Here is a 25,940-nt window from a genome sequence, read left to right as displayed (position 1 = left end):
TGCATACATTCTCTAAAAGGCTCTTTTTTTGCTGCAATGACGTTCATCATGTCACTAAGTATGTAGGTTCCATGGTGTAATGGTTAGCACTCTGGACTCTGAATCCAGTGATCCGAGTTCAAATCTCGGTGGGACCTTGGGAATTACTGTGTTTGTTTTCCTCTCAGTGTCTTGTTTTAATAGCAATGACGCTGCTGTGTTGCCCACTTTCATAGCATTATTCCCTGGGTGCATTTGAAAAAAGAAAGATTTTCCATGGATGACGCTCTTTAGCCACAATGAAACCCACCACTTTCTGTGGTGTGAAAGACCCATGGTGTAATGGTAGCACCCTGGAGGTTGAATCCAATAATTTGCATTCAAATCTCTGTAAGAGTTTACCATCAGTCGAACCTTTCCCTTATCGTTTATTGTGGATGTCTTCTTTGAAGAAAGGTATGATCCAACTAAAGTAAGTACATTCACGAATGGGCCCTTGGTCGGTACAAACAGTATTTATACACCTCAGGCCTTTTGTGAATTAAGAAAAGTGTGTTCTTCGTTCTATTTTTCATCTCAAACTGATACCTTCATTTTACAAACATGTAAAGACTGTTAAGACGCTTGATTAATATCATTGATTCTGAATGTGGTCGCTTTTCATAGGATTAACCCTTTAACAATTTTGAAAGAGAATGGCGATACAATAGAGCTGCTTTTCCCAAAATGGTATTATTAATGTTGTTGCTGCATCTTCAAGTAAAAAGAGAATCCATTGGGTCACAGATTGAGCATGTTTCTTAACATTGAGTTAAGTTTGAAAATTTCAAATCTTTTATGTATGTTTCCGATGCAGATCTGCCCATCGACTCAGAATGACCTCACTGTTCATACATTTAAAAAAAATGCATAAAGGTTAAGGTGCTAGGCACAAAAGTGGATTTTTATGAAAAGTTATGCCAGAGAGTGAGAGCGAAAATGAATACCCTACACCACTAACCTTATGAATATTACTATCTTTGGCCTATAATTTAAGACAACAAGGAGACAAAGTGTGTTAGAGCAAGAGAGAGGTTCCACCGAGACTTGAACTCGGATCTCTGGATTCAAAGTCCAAAGTGCTAACCATTACACCATGGAACCCTTGTTGAGCAGAGCTTCATAAGGGCAATGAGAATATAGGGCACAGTCAAGATTTTTACTGACCTATAGTAACCGTTTACTGATATTATATCGAAGCAGCACTGTTGCTGTTGGATGCTGTGCAATCGCAAAGTATTGGCTTCATGTCTCATTTGGATCAAATTCTTCCTCTGGAGTCTAATGATATAGGAATATTACATATTTTCGCTGATGTGCTCTGTTTTTCCAGAATGAAGTGCATCATGCTACTGTATATGTGGGTTCCATGGTGTAATGGTTAGCACTCTGGACTCTGAATCCAGCGATCCGAGTTCAACTCTCAGTGGGACCTTGGGGCTGCTTCTCTTTTAGAGTTGCCTTTCATTTGCAGATAGATATAACAGCAATAGCTTTGCTTTACAGCCCACTTTGATGGCAGTCTTCTTTGACCAAAGAATATTAATAGTTTCTGGGGATGACTCTCTTTTGCCACAAAGAAACTGCCCACTCTCATATCTCCAAAGCTCCAAGGTATAATGGCTATTAAACTGGCTTTTGATCTCAGGAATTTGCATTGAAAGCCCAGGAGGCCCCTAAAATCAGTTGAATTGTTTCCTGATAATTTAGAGTTTATTTCTTCTTTCGAGAAAGGTGTGATCCAAATAAAGTAAGTACATTTAAACAAGCGCACTTGATCAGTAAATGCACTACTTTCTAGAACTCATAACTCTTGTAAGTTATAAAAAGTTTGCTCTCCATACAGTTTGTCAATTCAAAGAATTACATTTTTTACACATTTAATAAGACCATCAAATTGCTTGAAACATAGGAATGATTGTGAAAGTGAATATGATTCACCAAAATAATTGTATAACATTTTTTAATGTTAATAAAATAGGGCTTTTTCCAATCTTTTCACATCAATGTTGTTTCTGCATGTTCCAGTGAGCAGAGAATCTACTGCACATAGTGTGTACATTTTTCTTTTCATAGAGTTAAGGTTGGACATTATTCATCTGTGGAAAATGTTTCTGAGAGATATATGGGTGCCCACTCTGATTGACCTTAGGGATTGTACATTAACGATATGTAGTTGCATCACTGTATTGGTATCAGGCACCAAAGTGCATTTAAATGTAATGTCGTGCAGAGAGAGAGAGAGTGTGAAAACGGCTACCTGAGTCGACTGAACTTCTGAATATTAACTCTGTTGAATTGTAATTTGAGAAATTAGAAAATGGAGTGTAAGAGCAAGATAACGGTTCCACTGAGACTTGAACTCGGATCGTTGGATTCAAAGTCCAAAGTGCTAACCATTACACCATGGAACCCTTGCAAGATGCACCTGAGAGCGTTGAATCAGAAATGGCAATATAGAGCACATTTACAATTTTTACAGATTCATAGTCCCAATTGACTGATATCATACAAACACAGCGATGTTGTCGATTGACGTTGTGCTATAGCAATCTCTGTGCTTTATAGAGCATGTAGATCAAATTCTTCCTCTTGAGGCATATGATTAAGCAATATTAAATATTGTTTCTGACTGCCTCTGTTTTGGCATAATGAAGTTCAGCATTTGCGGAAGTATTTAGGTTCCATGGTCTAATGGTTAGTAGGCTGGACTCTGAATTTAGTAATCTGACATGTTATAGCTATATTTTGTTTTCCTTTGGGTGTATTGTCATTTTATGCACATAGATTTCCTAGCAGTGGCTGTGATGAATAGTTCAATTTGATAGCAGCTTCCTTTTGAGAATTTGAAAAAAAAAGAATTAAATAGTCTCGCTGGATGACTCTGCTTTGATTTCTATGTGCACATCCCTTTTGCGTTTCAGAGGGATTGACCAACATACACAACAGTGCTCGGAAGACCTCTTCCTCCCTCATGGCATGTAAAGCTAACCTCTCTCCTACCTTGTGTTTTTTTACTTTTTAACTTCCCCTTCCGAGTCATGATCATGTAACTGAATTTACATTTTTAGATTTTAACTGCAGTAGTTGCTTGTTTTTCATTTTTATTTTTTGTGTACGCATACATCCCTTTTTGTGGGGAGGGGGGAGTGATGTCTGTTTACTTATATTAGCTAATATAGGTCATTTTATGTCCGCTTACAATATGTGTCAGGATTTTTTATGTCGTTTCCAATCAATGTCTAATATCAAGTGGTTTGCAGCAGTCATACAAAGGCACGTAACACCCCCAAAACACCTACATAAGTTAGAAATACTCCGGAAGAGTACTCCGTTTATGAAAAGGCGGTGAATCCCAAATAGAACTGTAAATGTAAGCTAGCAAGCAGACCGTGCACCCCTATTTGGAACTATGACCTGTGTGTTGCCCTCTATTAACAGAACAATGCAACTGCAGCCCATGTCACATAAAATAGAAAGTAGAGATTATGCAAATTAACTCCCAGAAGAGCCTGGTGTCACCCCAAAAGGTGTCATGCTTTTCACACCAAGAAACATCCACACATAGATCCCTGCGAACCTCAAAAACATACAGGAAACCCTGTCCAGCGCTTTGCTCCCAGAGGAGATAAGGTTGAAAAACCACCCTATATTAAAAGTGTCCATAATCCATGCCAGCTGCCCTGTCTATAGAACCTGGCCGTTCGGGGCCTAGGGGCATGAGTGGAAGGGTTTAACCTGCCTGGGTTCTTGGGCATGGTTTCATCATGCCTCAGTTTACAGTGGCACTCTGCCACTTTGTCAGGCTTTAAAGAAACCTGACTCCTGCAGAGCAAAAGATCTGATTATTTCCTTACATGTTTTGTACGTAAGAATGCGGATGGTGCTCTGAGCCTCCTATGGTGGTTATTAAGCATGGTATACATACCATAGCATGTAACTGTGCCTACAAATGGAACATTTTGTTCATTTATTAGGGAGCTGTGAAAATGGCAAAATCAAATTGCCATTACTGACACAGACCAGCTGCCGCTGTCCGGACATTTCGTCGAAAGACATTTAGTCGAAAGACATTTGGTCGACGTAATTTGGTCGAAAGCCAAATGGTCGATTTTTTAATTTATTTATATATATATTTTTTAGGTTGTAGTTTAGGGGAAAAAAGGGGTTTTTAGAAAAAAAGGGGGTTGGGGGGGCCCCCCCAAACCCCCCCCCCAAAAAAAAAATGTGAAAATAAAAAACAAAAGCAATTCGACCATTTGGTTTTCGACCAAATGGTTTCGACCAATTGTCCTGTCGACAAATTTTTTTCGACGAAATGTCTGGCAACCCAGCTGCCGACTGTTGCTATTGACAGGAGTTCCAGGTGTATAAACTGAGGAGATCACCAGTTCAATTACCTGTGAACGCATTTTAAAGCTCATTCACAACCAGTTCATGCCCGTTCTCTCCATTTTGGCTTTCTGGCTGGCCGAGGGGCCCTTCAGTAATGTTCTTTGCTAACCATTACACCATGGGCCCCTTGCTGGTGCAACCTGACAGAGTTGTAACAGAAATGAGAATCGAGATCTCATGCATCATTTTAACAAACTCATATTCCTAGCCCACGGATATTATGCAAATGTGGAACTGTTTAGTTGGTTGTTGCGCAATAGCAAACTCTTTGCTTTACAGCTCATTTGGATAGGATTCTTCCTCTGGAAGCATAAGATAAAAGAATATTGCATACATTCTCTAAAAGGCTCTTTTTTTGCTGCAATGACGTTCATCATGTCACTAAGTATGTAGGTTCCATGGTGTAATGGTTAGCTCTCTGGACTCTGAATCCAGCGATCCGAGTTCAAATCTCGGTGGGACCTTGGGAATTACTGTGTTTGTTTTCCTCTCAGTGTCTTGTTTTAATAGCAATGACGCTGCTGTGTCGCCCACTTTCATAGCATTATTCCCTGGGTGCATTTGAAAAAAGAAAGATTTTCCATGGATGACGCTCTTTAGCCACAATGAAACCCACCACTTTCTGTGGTGTGAAAGACCCATGATGTAATGGTAGCACCCTGGAGGTTGAATCCAATAATTTGCATTCAAATCTCTGTAAGAGTTTACCATCAGTCGAACCTTTCCCTTATCGTTTATTGTGGATGTCTTCTTTGAAGAAAGGTATGATCCAACTAAAGTAAGTACATTCACGAATGGGCCCTTGGTCGGTACAAACAGTATTTATACACCTCAGGCCTTTTGTGAATTAAGAAAAGTGTGTTCTTCGTTCTATTTTTCATCTCAAACTGATACCTTCATTTTACAAACATGTAAAGACTGTTAAGACGCTTGATTAATATCATTGATTCTGAATGTGGTCGCTTTTCATAGGATTAACCCTTTAACAATTTTGAAAGAGAATGGTGATACAATAGAGCTGCTTTTCCCAAAATGGTATTATTAATGTTGTTGCTGCATCTTCAAGTAAAAAGAGAATCCATTGGGTCACAGATTGAGCATGTTTCTTAACATTGAGTTAAGTTTGAAAATTTCAAATCTTTTATGTATGTTTCCGATGCAGATCTGCCCATCGACTCAGAATGACCTCACTGTTCATACATTTAAAAAAAATGCATAAAGGTTAAGGTGCTAGGCACAAAAGTGGATTTTTATGAAAAGTTATGCCAGAGAGTGAGAGCGAAAATGAATACCCTACACCACTAACCTTATGAATATTACTATCTTTGGCCTATAATTTAGGACAACAAGGAGACAAAGTGTGTTAGAGCAAGAGAGAGGTTCCACCGAGACTTGAACTCGGATCGCTGGATTCAAAGTCCAAAGTGCTAACCATTACACCATGGAACCCTTGTTGAGCAGCGCTTCATAAGGGCAATGAGAATATAGGGCACAGTCAAGATTTTTACTGACCTATAGTAACCGTTTACTGATATTATATCGAAGCAGCACTGTTGCTGTTGGATGCTGTGCAATCGCAAAGTATTGGCTTCATGTCTCATTTGGATCAAATTCTTCCTCTGGAGTCTAATGATATAGGAATATTACATATTTTCTCTGATGTGCTCTGTTTTTCCAGAATGAAGTGCATCATGCTACTGAATATGTGGGTTCCATGGTGTAATGGTTAGCACTCTGGACTCTGAATCCAGCGATCCGAGTTCAACTCTCAGTGGGACCTTGGGGCTGCTTCTCTTTTAGAGTTGCCTTTCATTTGCAGATAGATATAACAGCAATAGCTTTGCTTTACAGCCCACTTTGATGGCAGTCTTCTTTGACCAAAGAATATTAATAGTTTCTGGGGATGACTCTCTTTTGCCACAAAGAAACTGCCCACTCTCATATCTCCAAAGCTCCAAGGTATAATGGCTATTAAACTGGCTTTTGATCTCAGCGATTTGCATTGAAAGCCCAGGAGGCCCCTAAAATCAGTTGAATTGTTTCCTGATAATTTAGAGTTTATTTCTTCTTTCGAGAAAGGTGTGATCCAAATAAAGTAAGTACATTTAAACAAGGGCACTTGATCAGTAAATGCACTACTTTCTAGAACTCATAACTCTTGTAAGTTATAAAAAGTTTGCTCTCCATACAGTTTGTCAACTCAAAGAATTACATTTTTTACACATTTTATAAGACCATCAAATTGCTTGAAACATAGGAATGATTGTGAAAGTGAATATGATTCACCAAAATAATTGTATAACATTTTTTAATGTTAATAAAATAGGGCTTTTTCCAATCTTTTCACATCAATGTTGTTTCTGCATGTTCCAGTGAGCAGAGAATCTACTGCACATAGTGTGTACATTTTTCTTTTCATAGAGTTAAGGTTGGACATTATTCATCTGTGGAAAATGTTTCTGAGAGATATCTGGGTGCCCACTCTGATTGACCTTAGGGATTGTACATTAACGATATGTAGTTGCATCACTGTATTGGTATCAGGCACCAAAGTGCATTTAAATGTAATGTCGTGCAGAGAGAGAGAGAGTGTGAAAACGGCTACCTGAGTCGACTGAACTTCTGAATATTAACTCTGTTGAATTGTAATTTGAGAAATTAGAAAATGGAGTGTAAGAGCAAGATAACGGTTCCACCGAGACTTGAACTCGGATAGTTGGATTCAAAGTCCAAAGTGCTAACCATTACACCATGGAACCCTTGCAAGATGCACCTGAGAGCGTTGAATCAGAAATGGCAATATAGAGCACATTTACAATTTTTACAGATTCATAGTCCCAATTGACTGATATCATACAAACACAGCGATGTTGTCGATTGACGTTGTGCTATAGCAATCTCTGTGCTTTATAGAGCATGTAGATCAAATTCTTCCTCTTGAGGCATATGATTAAGCAATATTAAATATTGTTTCTGACTGCCTCTGTTTTGGCATAATGAAGTTCAGCATTTGCGGAAGTATTTAGGTTCCATGGTCTAATGGTTAGTAGGCTGGACTCTGAATTTAGTAATCTGACATGTTATAGCTATATTTTGTTTTCCTTTGGGTGTATTGTCATTTTATGCACATAGATTTCCTAGCAGTGGCTGTGATGAATAGTTCAATTTGATAGCAGCTTCCTTTTGAGAATTTGAAAAAAAAAGAATTAAATAGTCTCGCTGGATGACTCTGCTTTGATTTCTATGTGCACATCCCTTTTGCGTTTCAGAGGGATTGACCAACATACACAACAGTGCTCGGAAGACCTCTTCCTCCCTCATGGCATGTAAAGCTAACCTCTCTCCTACCTTGTGTTTTTTTACTTTTTAACTTCCCCTTCCGAGTCATGATCATGTAACTGAATTTACATTTTTAGATTTTAACTGCAGTAGTTGCTTGTTTTTCATTTTTATTTTTTGTGTACGCATACATCCCTTTTTGTGGGGAGGGGGGAGTGATGTCTGTTTACTTATATTAGCTAATATAGGTCATTTTATGTCCGCTTACAATATGTGTCAGGATTTTTTATGTCGTTTCCAATCAATGTCTAATATCAAGTGGTTTGCAGCAGTCATACAAAGGCACGTAACACCCCCAAAACACCTACATAAGTTAGAAATACTCCGGAAGAGTACTCCGTTTATGAAAAGGCGGTGAATCCCAAATAGAACTGTAAATGTAAGCTAGCAAGCAGACCGTGCACCCCTATTTGGAACTATGACCTGTGTGTTGCCCTCTATTAACAGAACAATGCAACTGCAGCCCATGTCACATAAAATAGAAAGTAGAGATTATGCAAATTAACTCCCAGAAGAGCCTGGTGTCACCCCAAAAGGTGTCATGCTTTTCACACCAAGAAACATCCACACATAGATCCCTGCGAACCTCAAAAACATACAGGAAACCCTGTCCAGCGCTTTGCTCCCAGAGGAGATAAGGTTGAAAAACCACCCTATATTAAAAGTGTCCATAATCCATGCCAGCTGCCCTGTCTATAGAACCTGGCCGTTCGGGGCCTAGGGGCATGAGTGGAAGGGTTTAACCTGCCTGGGTTCTTGGGCATGGTTTCATCATGCCTCAGTTTACAGTGGCACTCTGCCACTTTGTCAGGCTTTAAAGAAACCTGACTCCTGCAGAGCAAAAGATCTGATTATTTCCTTACATGTTTTGTACGTAAGAATGCGGATGGTGCTCTGAGCCTCCTATGGTGGTTATTAAGCATGGTATACATACCATAGCATGTAACTGTGCCTACAAATGGAACATTTTGTTCATTTATTAGGGAGCTGTGAAAATGGCAAAATCAAATTGCCATTACTGACACAGACCAGCTGCCGCTGTCCGGACATTTCGTCGAAAGACATTTAGTCGAAAGACATTTGGTCGACGTAATTTGGTCGAAAGCTAAATGGTCGATTTTTTAATTTATTTATATATATATATTTTTTAGGTTGTAGTTTAGGGGAAAAAAGGGGTTTTTAGAAAAAAAGGGGGTTGGGGGGGCCCCCCCAAACCCCCCCCCCAAAAAAAAAATGTGAAAATAAAAAACAAAAGCAATTCGACCATTTGGTTTTCGACCAAATGGTTTCGACCAATTGTCCTGTCGACAAATTTTTTTCGACGAAATGTCTGGCAACCCAGCTGCCGACTGTTGCTATTGACAGGAGTTCCAGGTGTATAAACTGAGGAGATCACCAGTTCAATTACCTGTGAACGCATTTTAAAGCTCATTCACAACCAGTTCATGCCCGTTCTCTCCATTTTGGCTTTCTGGCTGGCCGAGGGGCCCTTCAGTAATGTTCTTTGCTAACCATTACACCATGGGCCCCTTGCTGGTGCAACCTGACAGAGTTGTAACAGAAATGAGAATCGAGATCTCATGCATCATTTTAACAAACTCATATTCCTAGCCCACGGATATTATGCAAATGTGGAACTGTTTAGTTGGTTGTTGCGCAATAGCAAACTCTTTGCTTTACAGCTCATTTGGATAGGATTCTTCCTCTGGAGGCATAAGATAAAAGAATATTGCATACATTCTCTAAAAGGCTCTTTTTTTGCTGCAATGACGTTCATCATGTCACTAAGTATGTAGGTTCGATGGTGTAATGGTTAGCTCTCTGGACTCTGAATCCAGCGATCCGAGTTCAAATCTCGGTGGGACCTTGGGAATTACTGTGTTTGTTTTCCTCTCAGTGTCTTGTTTTAATAGCAATGACGCTGCTGTGTCGCCCACTTTCATAGCATTATTCCCTGGGTGCATTTGAAAAAAGAAAGATTTTCCATGGATGACGCTCTTTAGCCACAATGAAACCCACCACTTTCTGTGGTGTGAAAGACCCATGGTGTAATGGTAGCACCCTGGAGGTTGAATCCAATAATTTGCATTCAAATCTCTGTAAGAGTTTACCATCAGTCGAACCTTTCCCTTATCGTTTATTGTGGATGTCTTCTTTGAAGAAAGGTATGATCCAACTAAAGTAAGTACATTCACGAATGGGCCCTTGGTCGGTACAAACAGTATTTATACACCTCAGGCCTTTTGTGAATTAAGAAAAGTGTGTTCTTCGTTCTATTTTTCATCTCAAACTGATACCTTCATTTTACAAACATGTAAAGACTGTTAAGACGCTTGATTAATATCATTGATTCTGAATGTGGTCGCTTTTCATAGGATTAACCCTTTAACAATTTTGAAAGAGAATGGCGATACAATAGAGCTGCTTTTCCCAAAATGGTATTATTAATGTTGTTGCTGCATCTTCAAGTAAAAAGAGAATCCATTGGGTCACAGATTGAGCATGTTTCTTAACATTGAGTTAAGTTTGAAAATTTCAAATCTTTTATGTATGTTTCCGATGCAGATCTGCCCATCGACTCAGAATGACCTCACTGTTCATACATTTAAAAAAAATGCATAAAGGTTAAGGTGCTAGGCACAAAAGTGGATTTTTATGAAAAGTTATGCCAGAGAGTGAGAGCGAAAATGAATACCCTACACCACTAACCTTATGAATATTACTATCTTTGGCCTATAATTTAAGACAACAAGGAGACAAAGTGTGTTAGAGCAAGAGAGAGGTTCCACCGAGACTTGAACTCGGATCGCTGGATTCAAAGTCCAAAGTGCTAACCATTACACCATGGAACCCTTGTTGAGCAGAGCTTCATAAGGGCAATGAGAATATAGGGCACAGTCAAGATTTTTACTGACCTATAGTAACCGTTTACTGATATTATATCGAAGCAGCACTGTTGCTGTTGGATGCTGTGCAATCGCAAAGTATTGGCTTCATGTCTCATTTGGATCAAATTCTTCCTCTGGAGTCTAATGATATAGGAATATTACATATTTTCTCTGATGTGCTCTGTTTTTCCAGAATGAAGTGCATCATGCTACTGAATATGTGAGTTCCATGGTGTAATGGTTAGCACTCTGGACTCTGAATCCAGCGATCCAAGTTCAAGTCTCAGTGGGACCTTGGGGCTGCTTCTCTTTTAGAGTTGCCTTTCATTTGCAGATAGATATAACAGCAATAGCTTTGCTTTACAGCCCACTTTGATGGCAGTCTTCTTTGACCAAAGAATATTAATAGTTTCTGGGGATGACTCTCTTTTGCCACAAAGAAACTGCCCACTCTCATATCTCCAAAGCTCCAAGGTATAATGGCTATTAAACTGGCTTTTGATCTCAGCGATTTGCATTGAAAGCCCAGGAGGCCCCTAAAATCAGTTGAATTGTTTCCTGATAATTTAGAGTTTATTTCTTCTTTCGAGAAAGGTGTGATCCAAATAAAGTAAGTACATTTAAACAAGGGCACTTGATCAGTAAATGCACTACTTTCTAGAACTCATAACTCTTGTAAGTTATAAAAAGTTTGCTCTCCATACAGTTTGTCAACTCAAAGAATTACATTTTTTACACATTTTATAAGACCATCAAATTGCTTGAAACATAGGAATGATTGTGAAAGTGAATATGATTCACCAAAATAATTGTATAACATTTTTTAATGTTAATAAAATAGGGCTTTTTCCAATCTTTTCACATCAATGTTGTTTCTGCATGTTCCAGTGAGCAGAGAATCTACTGCACATAGTGTGTACATTTTTCTTTTCATAGAGTTAAGGTTGGACATTATTCATCTGTGGAAAATGTTTCTGAGAGATATCTGGGTGCCCACTCTGATTGACCTTAGGGATTGTACATTAACGATATGTAGTTGCATCACTGTATTGGTATCAGGCACCAAAGTGCATTTAAATGTAATGTCGTGCAGAGAGAGAGAGAGTGTGAAAACGGCTACCTGAGTCGACTGAACTTCAGAATATTAACTCTGTTGAATTGTAATTTGAGAAATTAGAAAATGGAGTGTAAGAGCAAGATAACAGTTCCACCGAGACTTGAACTCGGATAGTTGGATTCAAAGTCCAAAGTGCTAACCATTACACCATGGAACCCTTGCAAGATGCACCTGAGAGCGTTGAATCAGAAATGGCAATATAGAGCACATTTACAATTTTTACAGATTCATAGTCCCAATTGACTGATATCATACAAACACAGCGATGTTGTCGATTGACGTTGTACTATAGCAATCTCTGTGCTTTATAGAGCATGTAGATCAAATTCTTCCTCTTGAGGCATATGATTAAGCAATATTAAATATTGTTTCTGACTGCCTCTGTTTTGGCATAATGAAGTTCAGCATTTGCGGAAGTATTTAGGTTCCATGGTCTAATGGTTAGTAGGCTGGACTCTGAATTTAGTAATCTGACATGTTATAGCTATATTTTGTTTTCCTTTGGGTGTATTGTCATTTTATGCACATAGATTTCCTAGCAGTGGCTGTGATGAATAGTTCAATTTGATAGCAGCTTCCTTTTGAGAATTTGAAAAAAAAAGAATTAAATAGTCTCTCTGGATGACTCTGCTTTGATTTCTATGTGCACATCCCTTTTGCGTTTCAGAGGGATTGACCAACATACACAACAGTGCTTGGAAGACCTCTTCCTCCCTCATGGCATGTAAAGCTAACCTCTCTCCTACCTTGTGTTTTTTTACTTTTTAACTTCCCCTTCCGAGTCATGATCATGTAACTGAATTTACATTTTTAGATTTTAACTGCAGTAGTTGCTTGTTTTTCATTTTTATTTTTTGTGTACGCATACATCCCTTTTTGTGGGGAGTGGGGAGTGATGTCTGTTTACTTATATTAGCTAATATAGGTCATTTTATGTCCGTTTACAATATGTGTCAGGATTTTTTATGTAGTTTCCAATCAATGTCTAATATCAAGTGGTTTGCAGCAGTCATACAAAGGCACGTAACACCCCCAAAACACCTACATAAGTTAGAAATACTCCGGAAGAGTACTCCGTTTATGAAAAGGCGGTGAATCCCAAATAGAACTGTAAATGTAAGCTAGCAAGCAGACCGTGCACCCCTATTTGGAACTATGACCTGTGTGTTGCCCTCTATTAACAGAACAATGCAACTGCAGCCCATGTCACATAAAATAGAAAGTAGAGATTATGCAAATTAACTCCCAGAAGAGCCTGGTGTCACCCCAAAAGGTGTCATGCTTTTCACACCAAGAAACATCCACACATAGATCCCTGCGAACCTCAAAAACATACAGGAAACCCTGTCCAGCGCTTTGCTCCCAGAGGAGATAAGGTTGAAAAACCACCCTATGTTAAAAGTGTCCATAATCCATGCCAGCTGCCCTGTCTATAGAACCTGGCCGTTCGGGGCCTAGGGGCATGAGTGGAAGGGTTTAACCTGCCTGGGTTCTTGGGCATGGTTTCATCATGCCTCAGTTTACAATGGCACTCTGCCACTTTGTCAGGCTTTAAAGAAACCTGACTCCTGCAGAGCAAAAGATCTGATTATTTCCTTACATGTTTTGTACGTAAGAATGCGGATGGTGCTCTGAGCCTCCTATGGTGGTTATTAAGCATGGTATACATACCATAGCATGTAACTGTGCCTACAAATGGAACATTTTGTTCATTTATTAGGGAGCTGTGAAAATGGCAAAATCAAATTGCCATTACTGACACAGACCAGCTGCCGCTGTCCGGACATTTCGTCGAAAGACATTTAGTCGAAAGACATTTGGTCGACGTAATTTGGTCGAAAGCCAAATGGTCGATTTTTTTATTTATTTATATATATATTTTTTAGGTTGTAGTTTAGGGGAAAAAAGGGGTTTTTAGAAAAAAAGGGGGTTGGGGGGGCCCCCCCAACCCCCCCCCCAAAAAAAATGTGAAAATAAAAAACAAAAGCAATTCGACCATTTGGTTTTCGACCAAATGGTTTCGACCAATTGTCCTGTCGACAAATTTTTTTCGACGAAATGTCTGGCAACCCAGCTGCCGACTGTTGCTATTGACAGGAGTTCCAGGTGTATAAACTGAGGAGATCACCAGTTCCATTACCTGTGAACGCATTTTGAAGCTCATTCACAACCAGTTCATGCCCGTTCTCTCCATTTTGGCTTTCTGGCTGGCCGAGGGGCCCTTCAGTAATGTTCTTTGCTAACCATTACACCATGGGCCCCTTGCTGGTGCAACCTGACAGAGTTGTAACAGAAATGAGAATCGAGATCTCATGCATCATTTTAACAAACTCATATTCCTAGCCCACGGATATTATGCAAATGTGGAACTGTTTAGTTGGTTGTTGCGCAATAGCAAACTCTTTGCTTTACAGCTCATTTGGATAGGATTCTTCCTCTGGAGGCATAAGATAAAAGAATATTGCATACATTCTCTAAAAGGCTCTTTTTTTGCTGCAATGACGTTCATCATGTCACTAAGTATGTAGGTTCCATGGTGTAATGGTTAGCTCTCTGGACTCTGAATCCAGCGATCCGAGTTCAAATCTCGGTGGGACCTTGGGAATTACTGTGTTTGTTTTCCTCTCAGTGTCTTGTTTTAATAGCAATGACGCTGCTGTGTCGCCCACTTTCATAGCATTATTCCCTGGGTGCATTTGAAAAAAGAAAGATTTTCCATGGATGACGCTCTTTAGCCACAATGAAACCCACCACTTTCTGTGGTGTGAAAGACCCATGGTGTAATGGTAGCACCCTGGAGGTTGAATCCAATAATTTGCATTCAAATCTCTGTAAGAGTTTACCATCAGTCGAACCTTTCCCTTATCGTTTATTGTGGATGTCTTCTTTGAAGAAAGGTATGATCCAACTAAAGTAAGTACATTCACGAATGGGCCCTTGGTCGGTACAAACAGTATTTATACACCTCAGGCCTTTTGTGAATTAAGAAAAGTGTGTTCTTCGTTCTATTTTTCATCTCAAACTGATACCTTCATTTTACAAACATGTAAAGACTGTTAAGACGCTTGATTAATATCATTGATTCTGAATGTGGTCGCTTTTCATAGGATTAACCCTTTAACAATTTTGAAAGAGAATGGCGATACAATAGAGCTGCTTTTCCCAAAATGGTATTATTAATGTTGTTGCTGCATCTTCAAGTAAAAAGAGAATCCATTGGGTCACAGATTGAGCATGTTTCTTAACATTGAGTTAAGTTTGAAAATTTCAAATCTTTTATGTATGTTTCCGATGCAGATCTGCCCATCGACTCAGAATGACCTCACTGTTCATACATTTAAAAAAAATGCATAAAGGTTAAGGTGCTAGGCACAAAAGTGGATTTTTATGAAAAGTTATGCCAGAGAGTGAGAGCGAAAATGAATACCCTACACCACTAACCTTATGAATATTACTATCTTTGGCCTATAATTTAAGACAACAAGGAGACAAAGTGTGTTAGAGCAAGAGAGAGGTTCCACCGAGACTTGAACTCGGATCGCTGGATTCAAAGTCCAAAGTGCTAACCATTACACCATGGAACCCTTGCTGAGTAGAGCTTCATAAGGGCAATGAGAATATAGGGCACAGTCAAGATTTTTACTGACCTATAGTAACCGTTTACTGATATTATATCGAAGCAGCACTGTTGCTGTTGGATGCTGTGCAATCGCAAAGTATTGGCTTCATGTCTCATTTGGATCAAATTCTTCTTCTGGAGTCTAATGATATAGGAATATTACATATTTTCTCTGATGTGCTCTGTTTTTCCAGAATGAAGTGCATCATGTTACTGAATATGTGGGTTCCATGGTGTAATGGTTAGCACTCTGGACTCTGAATCCAGCGATCCGAGTTCAAGTCTCGGTGGGACCTTGGGGCTGCTTCTCTTTTAGAGTTGCCTTTCATTTGCAGATAGATATAACAGCAATAGCTTTGCTTTACAGCCCACTTTGATGGCAGTCTTCTTTGACCAAAGAATATTAATAGTTTCTGGGGATGACTCTCTTTTGCCACAAAGAAACTGCCCACTCTCATATCTCCAAAGCTCCAAGGTATAATGGCTATTAAACTGGCTTTTGATCTCAGTGATTTGCATTGAAAGCCCAGGAGGCCCCTAAAATCAGTTGAATTGTTTCCTGATAATTTAGAGTTTATTTCTTCTTTCGAGAAAGGTGTGATCCAAATAAAGTAAGTACATTTAAACAAGGGCACTTGATCAGTAAATGCACTACTTTCTAGAACTCATAACTCTTGTAAGTTATAAAAAGTTTGCTCTCCATACAGTTTGTCAACTCAAAGAATTACATTTTTTACACATTTAATAAGACCATAAAATTGCTTGAAACATAGGAATGATTGTGAAATTGAATATGATTCACCAAAATAATTGTATAACATTTTTTAATGTTAATAAAATAGGGCTTTTTCGAATCTTTTCACATCAATGTTGTTTCTGCATGTTCCAGTGAGCAGAGAATCTACTGCACATAGTGTGTACATTTTTCTTTTCATAGAGTTAAGGTTGGACATTATTCATCTGTGGAAAATGTTTCTGAGAGATATCTGGGTGCCCACTCTGATTGACCTTAGGGATTGTACATTAACGATATGTAGTTGCATCACTGTATTGGTATCAGGCACCAAAGTGCATTTAAATGTAATGTCGTGCAGAGAGAGAGAGAGTGTGAAAACGGCTACCTGAGTCGACTGAACTTCTGAATATTAACTCTGTTGAATTGTAATTTGAGAAATTAGAAAATGGAGTGTAAGAGCAAGATAACGGTTCCACCGAGACTTGAACTCGGATCGTTGGATTCAAAGTCCAAAGTGCTAACCATTACACCATGGAACCCTTGCAAGATGCACCTGAGAGCGTTGAATCAGAAATGGCAATATAGAGCACATTTACAATTTTTACAGATTCATAGTCCCAATTGACTGATATCATACAATCACAGCGATGTTGTCGATTGACGTTGTGCTATAGCAATCTCTGTGCTTTATAGAGCATGTAGATCAAATTCTTCCTCTTGAGGCATATGATTAAGCAATATTAAATATTGTTTCTGACTGCCTCTGTTTTGGCATAATGAAGTTCAGCATTTGCGGAAGTATTTAGGTTCCATGGTCTAATGGTTAGTAGGCTGGACTCTGAATTTCGTAATCTGACATGTTATAGCTATATTTTGTTTTCCTTTGGGTGTATTGTCATTTTATGCACATAGATTTCCTAGCAGTGGCTGTGATGAATAGTTCAATTTGATAGCAGCTTCCTTTTGAGAATTTGAAAAAAAAAGAATTAAATAGTCTCTCTGGATGACTCTGCTTTGATTTCTATGTGCACATCCCTTTTGCGTTTCAGAGGGATTGACCAACATACACAACAGTGCTTGGAAGACCTCTTCCTCCCTCATGGCATGTAAAGCTAACCTCTCTCCTACCTTGTGTTTTTTTACTTTTTAACTTCCCCTTCCGAGTCATGATCATGTAACTGAATGTACATTTTTAGATTTTAACTGCAGTAGTTGCTTGTTTTTCATTTTTATTTTTTGTGTACGCATACATCCCTTTTTGTGGGGAGGGGGGAGTGATGTCTGTTTACTTATATTAGCTAATATAGGTCATTTTATGTCCGCTTACAATATGTGTCAGGATTTTTTATGTCGTTTCCAATCAATGTCTAATATCAAGTGGTTTGCAGCAGTCATACAAAGGCACGTAACACCCCCAAAACACCTACATAAGTTAGAAATACTCCGGAAGAGTACTCAGTTTATGAAAAGGCGGTGAATCCCAAATAGAACTGTAAATGTAAGCTAGCAAGCAGACCGTGCACCCCTGTTTGGAACTATGACCTGTGTGTTGCCCTCTATTAACAGAACAATGTAACTGCAGCCCATGTCACATAAAATAGAAAGTAGAGATTATGCAAATTAACTCCCAGAAGAGCCTGGTGTCACCCCAAAAGGTGTCATGCTTTTCACACCAAGAAACATCCACACATAGATCCCTGCGAACCTCAAAAACGTACAGGAAACCCTGTCCAGCGCTTTGCTCCCAGAGGAGATAAGGTTGAAAAACCACCCTATGTTAAAAGTGTCCATAATCCATGCCAGCTGCTCTGTCTATAGAACCTGGCCGTTCGGGGCCTAGGGGCATGAGTGGAAGGGTTTAACCTGCCTGGGTTCTTGGGCATGGTTTCATCATGCCTCAGTTTACAATGGCACTCTGCCACTTTGTCAGGCTTTAAAGAAGCCTGACTCCTGCAGAGCAAAAGATCTGATTATTTCCTTACATGTTTTGTACGTAAGAATGCGGATGGTGCTCTGAGCCTCCTATGGTGGTTATTAAGCATGGTATACATACCATAGCATGTAACTGTGCCTACAAATGGAACATTTTGTTCATTTATTAGGGAGTTGTGAAAATGGCAAAATCAAATTGCCATTACTGACACAGACCAGCTGCCGCTGTCCGGACATTTCGTCGAAAGACATTTGGTCGAAAGACATTTGGTCGACGTAATTTGGTCGAAAGCCAAATGGTCGATTTTTTAATTTATTTATATATATATTTTTTAGGTTGTAGTTTAGGGGAAAAAAAGGGGTTTTTAGAAAAAAAGGGGGTTGGGGGGCCTCCCCCCCGAAAAAAAAATGTGAAAATAAAAAACAAAAGCAATTCGACCATTTGGTTTTCGACCAAATGGTTTCGACCAATTGTCCTGTCGACAAATTTTTTTCGACGAAATGTCTGGCAACCCAGCTGCCGACTGTTGCTATTGACAGGAGTTGCAGGTGTATAAACTGAGGAGATCACCAGTTCAATTACCTGTGAACGCATTTTGAAGCTCATTCACAACCAGTTCATGCCCGTTCTCTCCATTTTGGCTTTCTGGCTGGCCGAGGGGCCCTTCAGTAATGTTCTTTGCTAACCATTACACCATGGGCCCCTTGCTGGTGCAACCTGACAGAGTTGTAACAGAAATGAGAATCGAGATCTCATGCATCATTTTAACAAACTCATATTCCTAGCCCACGGATATTATGCAAATGTGGAACTGTTTAGTTGGTTGTTGCGCAATAGCAAACTCTTTGCTTTACAGCTCATTTGGATAGGATTCTTCCTCTGGAGGCATAAGATAAAAGAATATTGCATACATTCTCTAAAAGGCTCTTTTTTTGCTGCAATGACGTTCATCATGTCACTAAGTATGTAGGTTCCATGGTGTAATGGTTAGCACTCTGGACTCTGAATCCAGCGATCCGAGTTCAAATCTCGGTGGGACCGTGGGAATTACTGTGTTTGTTTTCCTCTCAGTGTCTTGTTTTAATAGCAATGACGCTGCTGTGTCGCCCACTTTCATAGCATTATTCCCTGGGTGCATTTGAAAAAAGAAAGATTTTCCATGGATGACGCTCTTTAGCCACAATGAAAACCACCACTTTCTGTGGTGTGAAAGACCCATGGTGTAATGGTAGCACCCTGGAGGTTGAATCCAATAATTTGCATTCAAATCTCTGTAAGAGTTTACCATCAGTCGAACCTTTCCCTTATCGTTTATTGTGGATGTCTTCTTTGAAGAAAGGTATGATCCAACTAAAGTAAGTACATTCACGAATGGGCCCTTGGTCGGTACAAACAGTATTTATACACCTCAGGCCTTTTGTGAATTAAGAAAAGTGTGTTCTTCGTTCTATTTTTCATCTCAAACTGATACCTTCATTTTACAAACATGTAAAGACTATTAAGATGCTTGATTAATATCATTGATTCTGAATGTGGTCGCTTTTCATAGGATTAACCCTTTAACAATTTTGAAAGAGAATGGCGATACAATAGAGCTGCTTTTCCCAAAATGGTATTATTAATGTTGTTGCTGCATCTTCAAGTAAAAAGAGAATCCATTGGGTCACAGATTGAGCATGTTTCTTAACATTGAGTTAAGTTTGAAAATTTCAAATCTTTTATGTATGTTTCCGATGCAGATCTGCCCATCGACTCAGAATGACCTCACTATTCATACATTTAAAAAAAATGCATAAAGGTTAAGGTGCTAGGCACAAAAGTGGATTTTTATGAAAAGTTATGCCAGAGAGTGAGAGCGAAAATGAATACCCTACACCACTAACCTTATGAATATTACTATCTTTGGCCTATAATTTAAGACAACAAGGAGACAAAGTGTGTTAGAGCAAGAGAGAGGTTCCACCGAGACTTGAACTCGGATCGCTGGATTCAAAATCCAAAGTGCACCATGGAACCCTTGCTGAGTAGAGCTTCATAAGGGCAATGAGAATATAGGGCACAGTCAAGATTTTTACTGACCTATAGTAACCGTTTACTGATATTATATCGAAGCAGCACTGTTGCTGTTGGATGCTGTGCAATCGCAAAGTATTGGCTTCATGTCTCATTTGGATCAAATTCTTCCTCTGGAGTCTAATGATATAGGAATATTACATATTTTCTCTGATGTGCTCTGTTTTTCCAGAATGAAGTGCATCATGTTACTGAATATGTGGGTTCCATGGTGTAATGGTTAGCTCTCTGGACTCTGAATCCAGCGATCCGAGTTCAAGTCTCGGTGGGACCTTGGGGCTGCTTCTCCTTTAGAGTTGCCTTTCATTTGCAGATAGATATAACAGCAATAGCTTTGCTTTACAGCCCACTTTGATGGCAGTCTTTTTTGACCAAAGAATATTAATAGTTTCTGGGGATGACTCTCTTTTGCCACAAAGAAACTGCCCACTCTCATATCTCCAAAGCTCCAAGGTATAATGGCTATTAAACTGGCTTTTGATCTCAGCGATTTGCATTGAAAGCCCAGGAGGCCCCTAAAATCAGTTGAATTGTTTCCTGATAATTTAGAGTTTATTTCTTCTTTCGAGAAAGGTGTGATCCAAATAAAGTAAGTACATTTAAACAAGGGCACTTGATCAGTAAACGCACTACTTTCTAGAACTCATAACTCTTGTAAGTTATAAAAAGTTTGCTCTCCATACAGTTTGTCAACTCAAAGAATTACATTTTTTACACATTTAATAAGACCATCAAATTGCTTGAAACATAGGAATGATTGTGAAAGTGAATATGATTCACCAAAATAATTGTATAACATTTTTTAATGTTAATAAAATAGGGCTTTTTCCAATCTTTTCACATCAATGTTGTTTCTGCATGTTCCAGTGAGCAGAGAATCTACTGCACATAGTGTGTACATTATTCTTTTCATAGAGTTAAGGTTGGACATTATTCATCTGTGGAAAATGTTTCTGAGAGATATCTGGGTGCCCACTCTGATTGACCTTAGGGATTGTACATTAACGTTATGTAGTTGCATCACTGTATTGGTATCAGGCACCAATGTGCATTTAAATGTAATGTCGTGCAGAGAGAGAGAGAGTGTGAAAACGGCTACCTGAGTCGACTGAACTTCTGAATATTAACTCTGTTGAATTGTAATTTGAGAAATTAGAAAATGGAGTGTAAGAGCAAGATAACGGTTCCACCGAGACTTGAACTCGGATCGTTGGATTCTAAGTCCAAAGTGCTAACCATTACATCATGGAACCCTTGCAAGATGCACCTGAGAGCGTTGAATCAGAAATGGCAATATAGAGCACATTTACAATTTTTACAGATTCATAGTCCCAATTGACTGATATCATACAAACACAGCGATGTTGTCGATTGACGTTGTGCTATAGCAATCTCTGTGCTTTATAGAGCATGTAGATCAAATTCTTCCTCTTGAGGCATATGATTAAGCAATATTAAATATTGTTTCTGACTGCCTCTGTTTTGGCATAATGAAGTTCAGCATTTGCGGAAGTATTTAGGTTCCATGGTCTAATGGTTAGTAGGCTGGACTCTGAATTTAGTAATCCGACATGTTATAGCTATATTTTGTTTTCCTTTGGGTGTATTGTCATTTTATGCACATAGATTTCCTAGCAGTGGCTGTGATGAATAGTTCAATTTGATAGCAGCTTCCTTTTGAGAATTTGAAAAAAAAAGAATTAAATAGTCTCTCTGGATGACTCTGCTTTGATTTCTATGTGCACATCCCTTTTGCGTTTCAGAGGGATTGACCAACATACACAACAGTGCTTGGAAGACCTCTTCTTCCCTCATGGCATGTAAAGCTAACCTCTCTCCTACCTTGTGTTTTTTTACTTTTTAACTTCCCCTTCCGAGTCATGATCATGTAACTGAATGTACATTTTTAGATTTTAACTGCAGTAGTTGCTTGTTTTTCATTTTTATTTTTTGTGTACGCATACATCCCTTTTTGTGGGGAGGGGAGAGTGATGTCTGTTTACTTATATTAGCTAATATAGGTCATTTTATGTCCGCTTACAATATGTGTCAGGATGTTTTATGTCGTTTCCAATCAATGTTTAATATCAAGTGGTTTGCAGCAGTCATACAAAGGCACGTAACACCCCCAAAACACCTACATAAGTTAGAAATACTGCGGAAGAGTACTCAGTTTATGAAAAGGCGGTGAATCCCAAATAGAACTGTAAATGTAAGCTAGCAAGCAGACCGTGCACCCCTGTTTGGAACTATGACCTGTGTGTTGCCCTCTATTAACAGAACAATGTAACTGCAGCCCATGTCACATAAAATAGAAAGTAGAGATTATGCAAATTAACTCCCAGAAGAGCCTGGTGTCACCCCAAAAGGTGTCATGCTTTTCACACCAAGAAACATCCACACATAGATCCCTGCGAACCTCAAAAACGTACAGGAAACCCTGTCCAGCGCTTTGCTCCCAGAGGAGATAAGGTTGAAAAACCACCCTATGTTAAAAGTGTCCATAATCCATGCCAGCTGCCCTGTCTATAGAACCTGGCCTTTCGGGGCCTAGGGCATGAGTGGAAGGGTTTAACCTGCCTGGGTTCTTGGGCATGGTTTCATCATGCCTCAGTTTACAATGGCACTCTGCCACTTTGTCAGGCTTTAAAGAAACCTGACTCCTGCAGAGCAAAAGATCTGATTATTTCCTTACATGTTTTGTACGTAAGAATGCGGATGGTGCTCTGAGCCTCCTATGGTGGTTATTAAGCATGGTATACATACCATAGCATGTAACTGTGCCTACAAATGGAACATTTTGTTCATTTATTAGGGAGTTGTGAAAATGGCAAAATCAAATTGCCATTACTGACACAGACCAGCTGCCGCTGTCCGGACATTTCGTCGAAAGACATTTCGTCGACGTAATTTGGTCGAAAGCCAAATGGTCGATTTTTTAATTTATTTATATATATATTTTTTAGGTTGTAGTTTATGGAAAAAAGGGGTTTTTAGAAAAAAGGGGGTTGGGGGGGCCCCCCCCAAAAAAAAAGTGAAAATAAAAAACAAAAGCAATTCGACCATTTGGTTTTCGACCAAATGGTTTCGACCAATTGTCCTGTCGACAAATTTTTTTCGACGAAATGTCTGGCAACCCAGCTGCCGACTGTTGCTATTGACAGGAGTTCCAGGTGTATAAACTGAGGAGATCACCAGTTCAATTACCTGTGAACGCATTTTGAAGCTCATTCACAACCGGTTCATGCCCGTTCTCTCCATTTTGGCTTTCTGGCTGGCCGAGGGGCCCTTCAGTAATGTTCTTTGCTAACCATTACACCATGGGCCCCTTGCTGGTGCAACCTGACAGAGTTGTAACAGAAATGAGAATCGAGATCTCATGCATCATTTTAACAAACTCATATTCCTAGCCCACGGATATTATGCAAATGTGGAACTGTTTAGTTGGTTGTTGCGCAATAGCAAACTCTTTGCTTTACAGCTCATTTGGATAGGATTCTTCCTCTGGAGGCATAAGATAAAAGAATATTGCATACATTCTCTAAAAGGCTCTTTTTTTGCTGCAATGACGTTCATCATGTCACTAAGTATGTAGGTTCCATGGTGTAATGGTTAGCACCCTGGACTCTGAATCCAGCGATCCGAGTTCAAATCTCGGTGGGACCTTGGGAATTACTGTGTTTGTTTTCCTCTCAGTGTCTTGTTTTAATAGCAATGACGCTGCTGTGTCGCCCACTTTCATAGCATTATTCCCTGGGTGCATTTGAAAAAAGAAAGATTTTCCATGGATGACGCTCTTTAGCCACAATGAAACCCACCACTTTCTGTGGTGTGAAAGACCCATGGTGTAATGGTAGCACCCTGGAGGTTGAATCCAATAATTTGCATTCAAATCTCTGTAAGAGTTTACCATCAGTCGAACCTTTCCCTTATCGTTTATTGTGGATGTCTTCTTTGAAGAAAGGTATGATCCAACTAAAATAGGTACATTCACGAATGGGCCCTTGGTCGGTACAAACAGTATTTATACACCTCAGGCCTTTTGTGAATTAAGAAAAGTGTGTTCTTCGTTCTATTTTTCATCTCAAACTGATACCTTCATTTTACAAACATGTAAAGACTGTTAAGACGCTTGATTAATATCATTGATTCTGAATGTGGTCGCTTTTCATAGGATTAACCCTTTAACAATTTTGAAAGAGAATGGCGATACAATAGAGCTGCTTTTCCCAAAATGGTATTATTAATGTTGTTGCTGCATCTTCAAGTAAAAAGAGAATCCATTGGGTCACAGATTGAGCATGTTTCTTAACATTGAGTTAAGTTTGAAAATTTCAAATCTTTTATGTATGTTTCCGATGCATATCTGCCCATCGACTCAGAATGACCTCCCTGTTCATACATTTAAAAAAAATGCATAAAGGTTAAGGTGCTAGGCACAAAAGTGGATTTTTATGAAAAGTTATGCCAGAGAGTGAGAGCGAAAATGAATACCCTACACCACTAACCTTATGAATATTACTATCTTTGGCCTATAATTTAAGACAACAAGGAGACAAAGTGTGTTAGAGCAAGACAGAGGTTCCACCGAGACTTGAACTCGGATCGCTGGATTCAAAGTCCAAAGTGCTAACCATTACACCATGGAACCCTTGTTGAGCAGAGCTTCATAAGGGCAATGAGAATATAGGGCACAGTCAAGATTTTTACTGACCTATAGTAACCGTTTACTGATATTATATCGAAGCAGCACTGTTGCTGTTGGATGCTGTGCAATCGCAAAGTATTGGCTTCATGTCTCATTTGGATCAAATTCTTCCTCTGGAGTCTAATGATATAGGAATATTACATATTTTCTCTGATGTGCTCTGTTTTTCCAGAAGGAAGTGCATCATGATACTGAATATGTGGGTTCCACGGAGTAATGGTTAGCACTCTGGACTCTGAATCCAGCGATCCGAGTTCAAGTCTCGGTGGGACCTTGGGGCTGCTTCTCTTTTAGTGTTGCCTTTCATTTGCAGATAGATATAACAGCAATAGCTTTGCTTTACAGCCCACTTTGATGGCAGTCTTCTTTGACCAAAGAATATTAATAGTTTCTGGGCATGACTCTCTTTTGCCACAAAGAAACTGCCCACTCTCATATCTCCAAAGCTCCAAGGTATAATGGCTATTAAACTGGCTTTTGATCTCAGCGATTTGCATTGAAAGCCCAGGAGGCCCCTAAAATCAGTTGAATTGTTTCCTGATAATTTAGAGTTTATTTCTTCTTTCGAGAAAGGTGTGATCCAAATAAAGTAAGTACATTTAAACAAGGGCACTTGATCAGTAAATGCAATACTTTCTAGAACTCATAACTCTTGTAAGTTATAAAAAGTTTGCTCTCCATACAGTTTGTCAACTCAAAGAATTACATTTTTTACACATTTAATAAGACCATCAAATTGCTTGAAACATAGGAATGATTGTGAAAGTGAATATGATTCACCAAAATAATTGTATAACATTTTTTAATGTTAATAAAATAGGGCTTTTTCCAATCTTTTCACATCAATGTTGTTTCTGCATGTTCCAGTGAGCAGAGAATCTACTGCACATAGTGTGTACATTTTTCTTTTCATAGAGTTAAGGTTGGACATTATTCATCTGTGGAAAATGTTTCTGAGAGATATCTGGGTGCCCACTCTGATTGACCTTAGGGATTGTACATTAACAATATGTAGTTGCATCACTGTATTGGTATCAGGCACCAAAGTGCATTTAAATGTAATGTCGTGCAGAGAGAGAGAGAGAGTGTGAAAACGGCTACCTGAGTCGACTGA

The 25,940-nt window shown here is 39.1% G+C and overlaps 20 non-coding genes across 20 annotated transcripts; 10 read left to right on the top strand and 10 right to left on the bottom strand.

The window, feature by feature from the left end:
- Positions 1-65: 65 nt before the first annotated feature.
- On the top strand, positions 66-137 carry TRNAQ-CUG (transfer RNA glutamine (anticodon CUG)). The gene has a single exon. It is a non-coding gene; the product is annotated as a tRNA-Gln (tRNA).
- Positions 138-1,050: 913 nt separating this feature from the next.
- Positions 1,051-1,122, bottom strand: TRNAQ-UUG (transfer RNA glutamine (anticodon UUG)). The gene has a single exon. It is a non-coding gene; the product is annotated as a tRNA-Gln (tRNA).
- A 259-nt stretch (positions 1,123-1,381) lies between these two features.
- TRNAQ-CUG (transfer RNA glutamine (anticodon CUG)) lies at positions 1,382-1,453 on the top strand. Its single transcript has one exon. It is a non-coding gene; the product is annotated as a tRNA-Gln (tRNA).
- Positions 1,454-2,360: 907 nt separating this feature from the next.
- TRNAQ-UUG (transfer RNA glutamine (anticodon UUG)) lies at positions 2,361-2,432 on the bottom strand. Its single transcript has one exon. It is a non-coding gene; the product is annotated as a tRNA-Gln (tRNA).
- Positions 2,433-4,805: 2,373 nt separating this feature from the next.
- TRNAQ-CUG (transfer RNA glutamine (anticodon CUG)) lies at positions 4,806-4,877 on the top strand. The gene has a single exon. It is a non-coding gene; the product is annotated as a tRNA-Gln (tRNA).
- A 913-nt stretch (positions 4,878-5,790) lies between these two features.
- TRNAQ-UUG (transfer RNA glutamine (anticodon UUG)) lies at positions 5,791-5,862 on the bottom strand. The gene has a single exon. It is a non-coding gene; the product is annotated as a tRNA-Gln (tRNA).
- Positions 5,863-6,121: 259 nt separating this feature from the next.
- Positions 6,122-6,193, top strand: TRNAQ-CUG (transfer RNA glutamine (anticodon CUG)). Its single transcript has one exon. It is a non-coding gene; the product is annotated as a tRNA-Gln (tRNA).
- A 907-nt stretch (positions 6,194-7,100) lies between these two features.
- On the bottom strand, positions 7,101-7,172 carry TRNAQ-UUG (transfer RNA glutamine (anticodon UUG)). Its single transcript has one exon. It is a non-coding gene; the product is annotated as a tRNA-Gln (tRNA).
- Positions 7,173-9,547: 2,375 nt separating this feature from the next.
- Positions 9,548-9,619, top strand: TRNAQ-CUG (transfer RNA glutamine (anticodon CUG)). Its single transcript has one exon. It is a non-coding gene; the product is annotated as a tRNA-Gln (tRNA).
- Positions 9,620-10,532: 913 nt separating this feature from the next.
- On the bottom strand, positions 10,533-10,604 carry TRNAQ-UUG (transfer RNA glutamine (anticodon UUG)). Its single transcript has one exon. It is a non-coding gene; the product is annotated as a tRNA-Gln (tRNA).
- A 1,238-nt stretch (positions 10,605-11,842) lies between these two features.
- TRNAQ-UUG (transfer RNA glutamine (anticodon UUG)) lies at positions 11,843-11,914 on the bottom strand. Its single transcript has one exon. It is a non-coding gene; the product is annotated as a tRNA-Gln (tRNA).
- Positions 11,915-14,284: 2,370 nt separating this feature from the next.
- TRNAQ-CUG (transfer RNA glutamine (anticodon CUG)) lies at positions 14,285-14,356 on the top strand. The gene has a single exon. It is a non-coding gene; the product is annotated as a tRNA-Gln (tRNA).
- A 913-nt stretch (positions 14,357-15,269) lies between these two features.
- Positions 15,270-15,341, bottom strand: TRNAQ-UUG (transfer RNA glutamine (anticodon UUG)). Its single transcript has one exon. It is a non-coding gene; the product is annotated as a tRNA-Gln (tRNA).
- A 259-nt stretch (positions 15,342-15,600) lies between these two features.
- TRNAQ-CUG (transfer RNA glutamine (anticodon CUG)) lies at positions 15,601-15,672 on the top strand. Its single transcript has one exon. It is a non-coding gene; the product is annotated as a tRNA-Gln (tRNA).
- A 907-nt stretch (positions 15,673-16,579) lies between these two features.
- TRNAQ-UUG (transfer RNA glutamine (anticodon UUG)) lies at positions 16,580-16,651 on the bottom strand. The gene has a single exon. It is a non-coding gene; the product is annotated as a tRNA-Gln (tRNA).
- A 2,363-nt stretch (positions 16,652-19,014) lies between these two features.
- On the top strand, positions 19,015-19,086 carry TRNAQ-CUG (transfer RNA glutamine (anticodon CUG)). The gene has a single exon. It is a non-coding gene; the product is annotated as a tRNA-Gln (tRNA).
- Positions 19,087-20,320: 1,234 nt separating this feature from the next.
- TRNAQ-CUG (transfer RNA glutamine (anticodon CUG)) lies at positions 20,321-20,392 on the top strand. The gene has a single exon. It is a non-coding gene; the product is annotated as a tRNA-Gln (tRNA).
- A 907-nt stretch (positions 20,393-21,299) lies between these two features.
- On the bottom strand, positions 21,300-21,371 carry TRNAL-UAG (transfer RNA leucine (anticodon UAG)). Its single transcript has one exon. It is a non-coding gene; the product is annotated as a tRNA-Leu (tRNA).
- A 2,341-nt stretch (positions 21,372-23,712) lies between these two features.
- TRNAQ-CUG (transfer RNA glutamine (anticodon CUG)) lies at positions 23,713-23,784 on the top strand. Its single transcript has one exon. It is a non-coding gene; the product is annotated as a tRNA-Gln (tRNA).
- Positions 23,785-24,697: 913 nt separating this feature from the next.
- On the bottom strand, positions 24,698-24,769 carry TRNAQ-UUG (transfer RNA glutamine (anticodon UUG)). The gene has a single exon. It is a non-coding gene; the product is annotated as a tRNA-Gln (tRNA).
- Between the last annotated feature and the right edge of the window lie 1,171 nt (positions 24,770-25,940).

The sequence above is a fragment of the Ambystoma mexicanum genome, chromosome 5p (assembly GCF_040938575.1).
Source record: "Ambystoma mexicanum isolate Mex_15411 chromosome 5p, UKY_AmexF1_1, whole genome shotgun sequence".
Taxonomy (NCBI): Eukaryota; Metazoa; Chordata; class Amphibia; order Caudata; family Ambystomatidae; genus Ambystoma; species Ambystoma mexicanum.
Note: the sequence above shows the minus strand (reverse complement) of the source record. Positions and strands in the feature narration are given on the sequence as shown.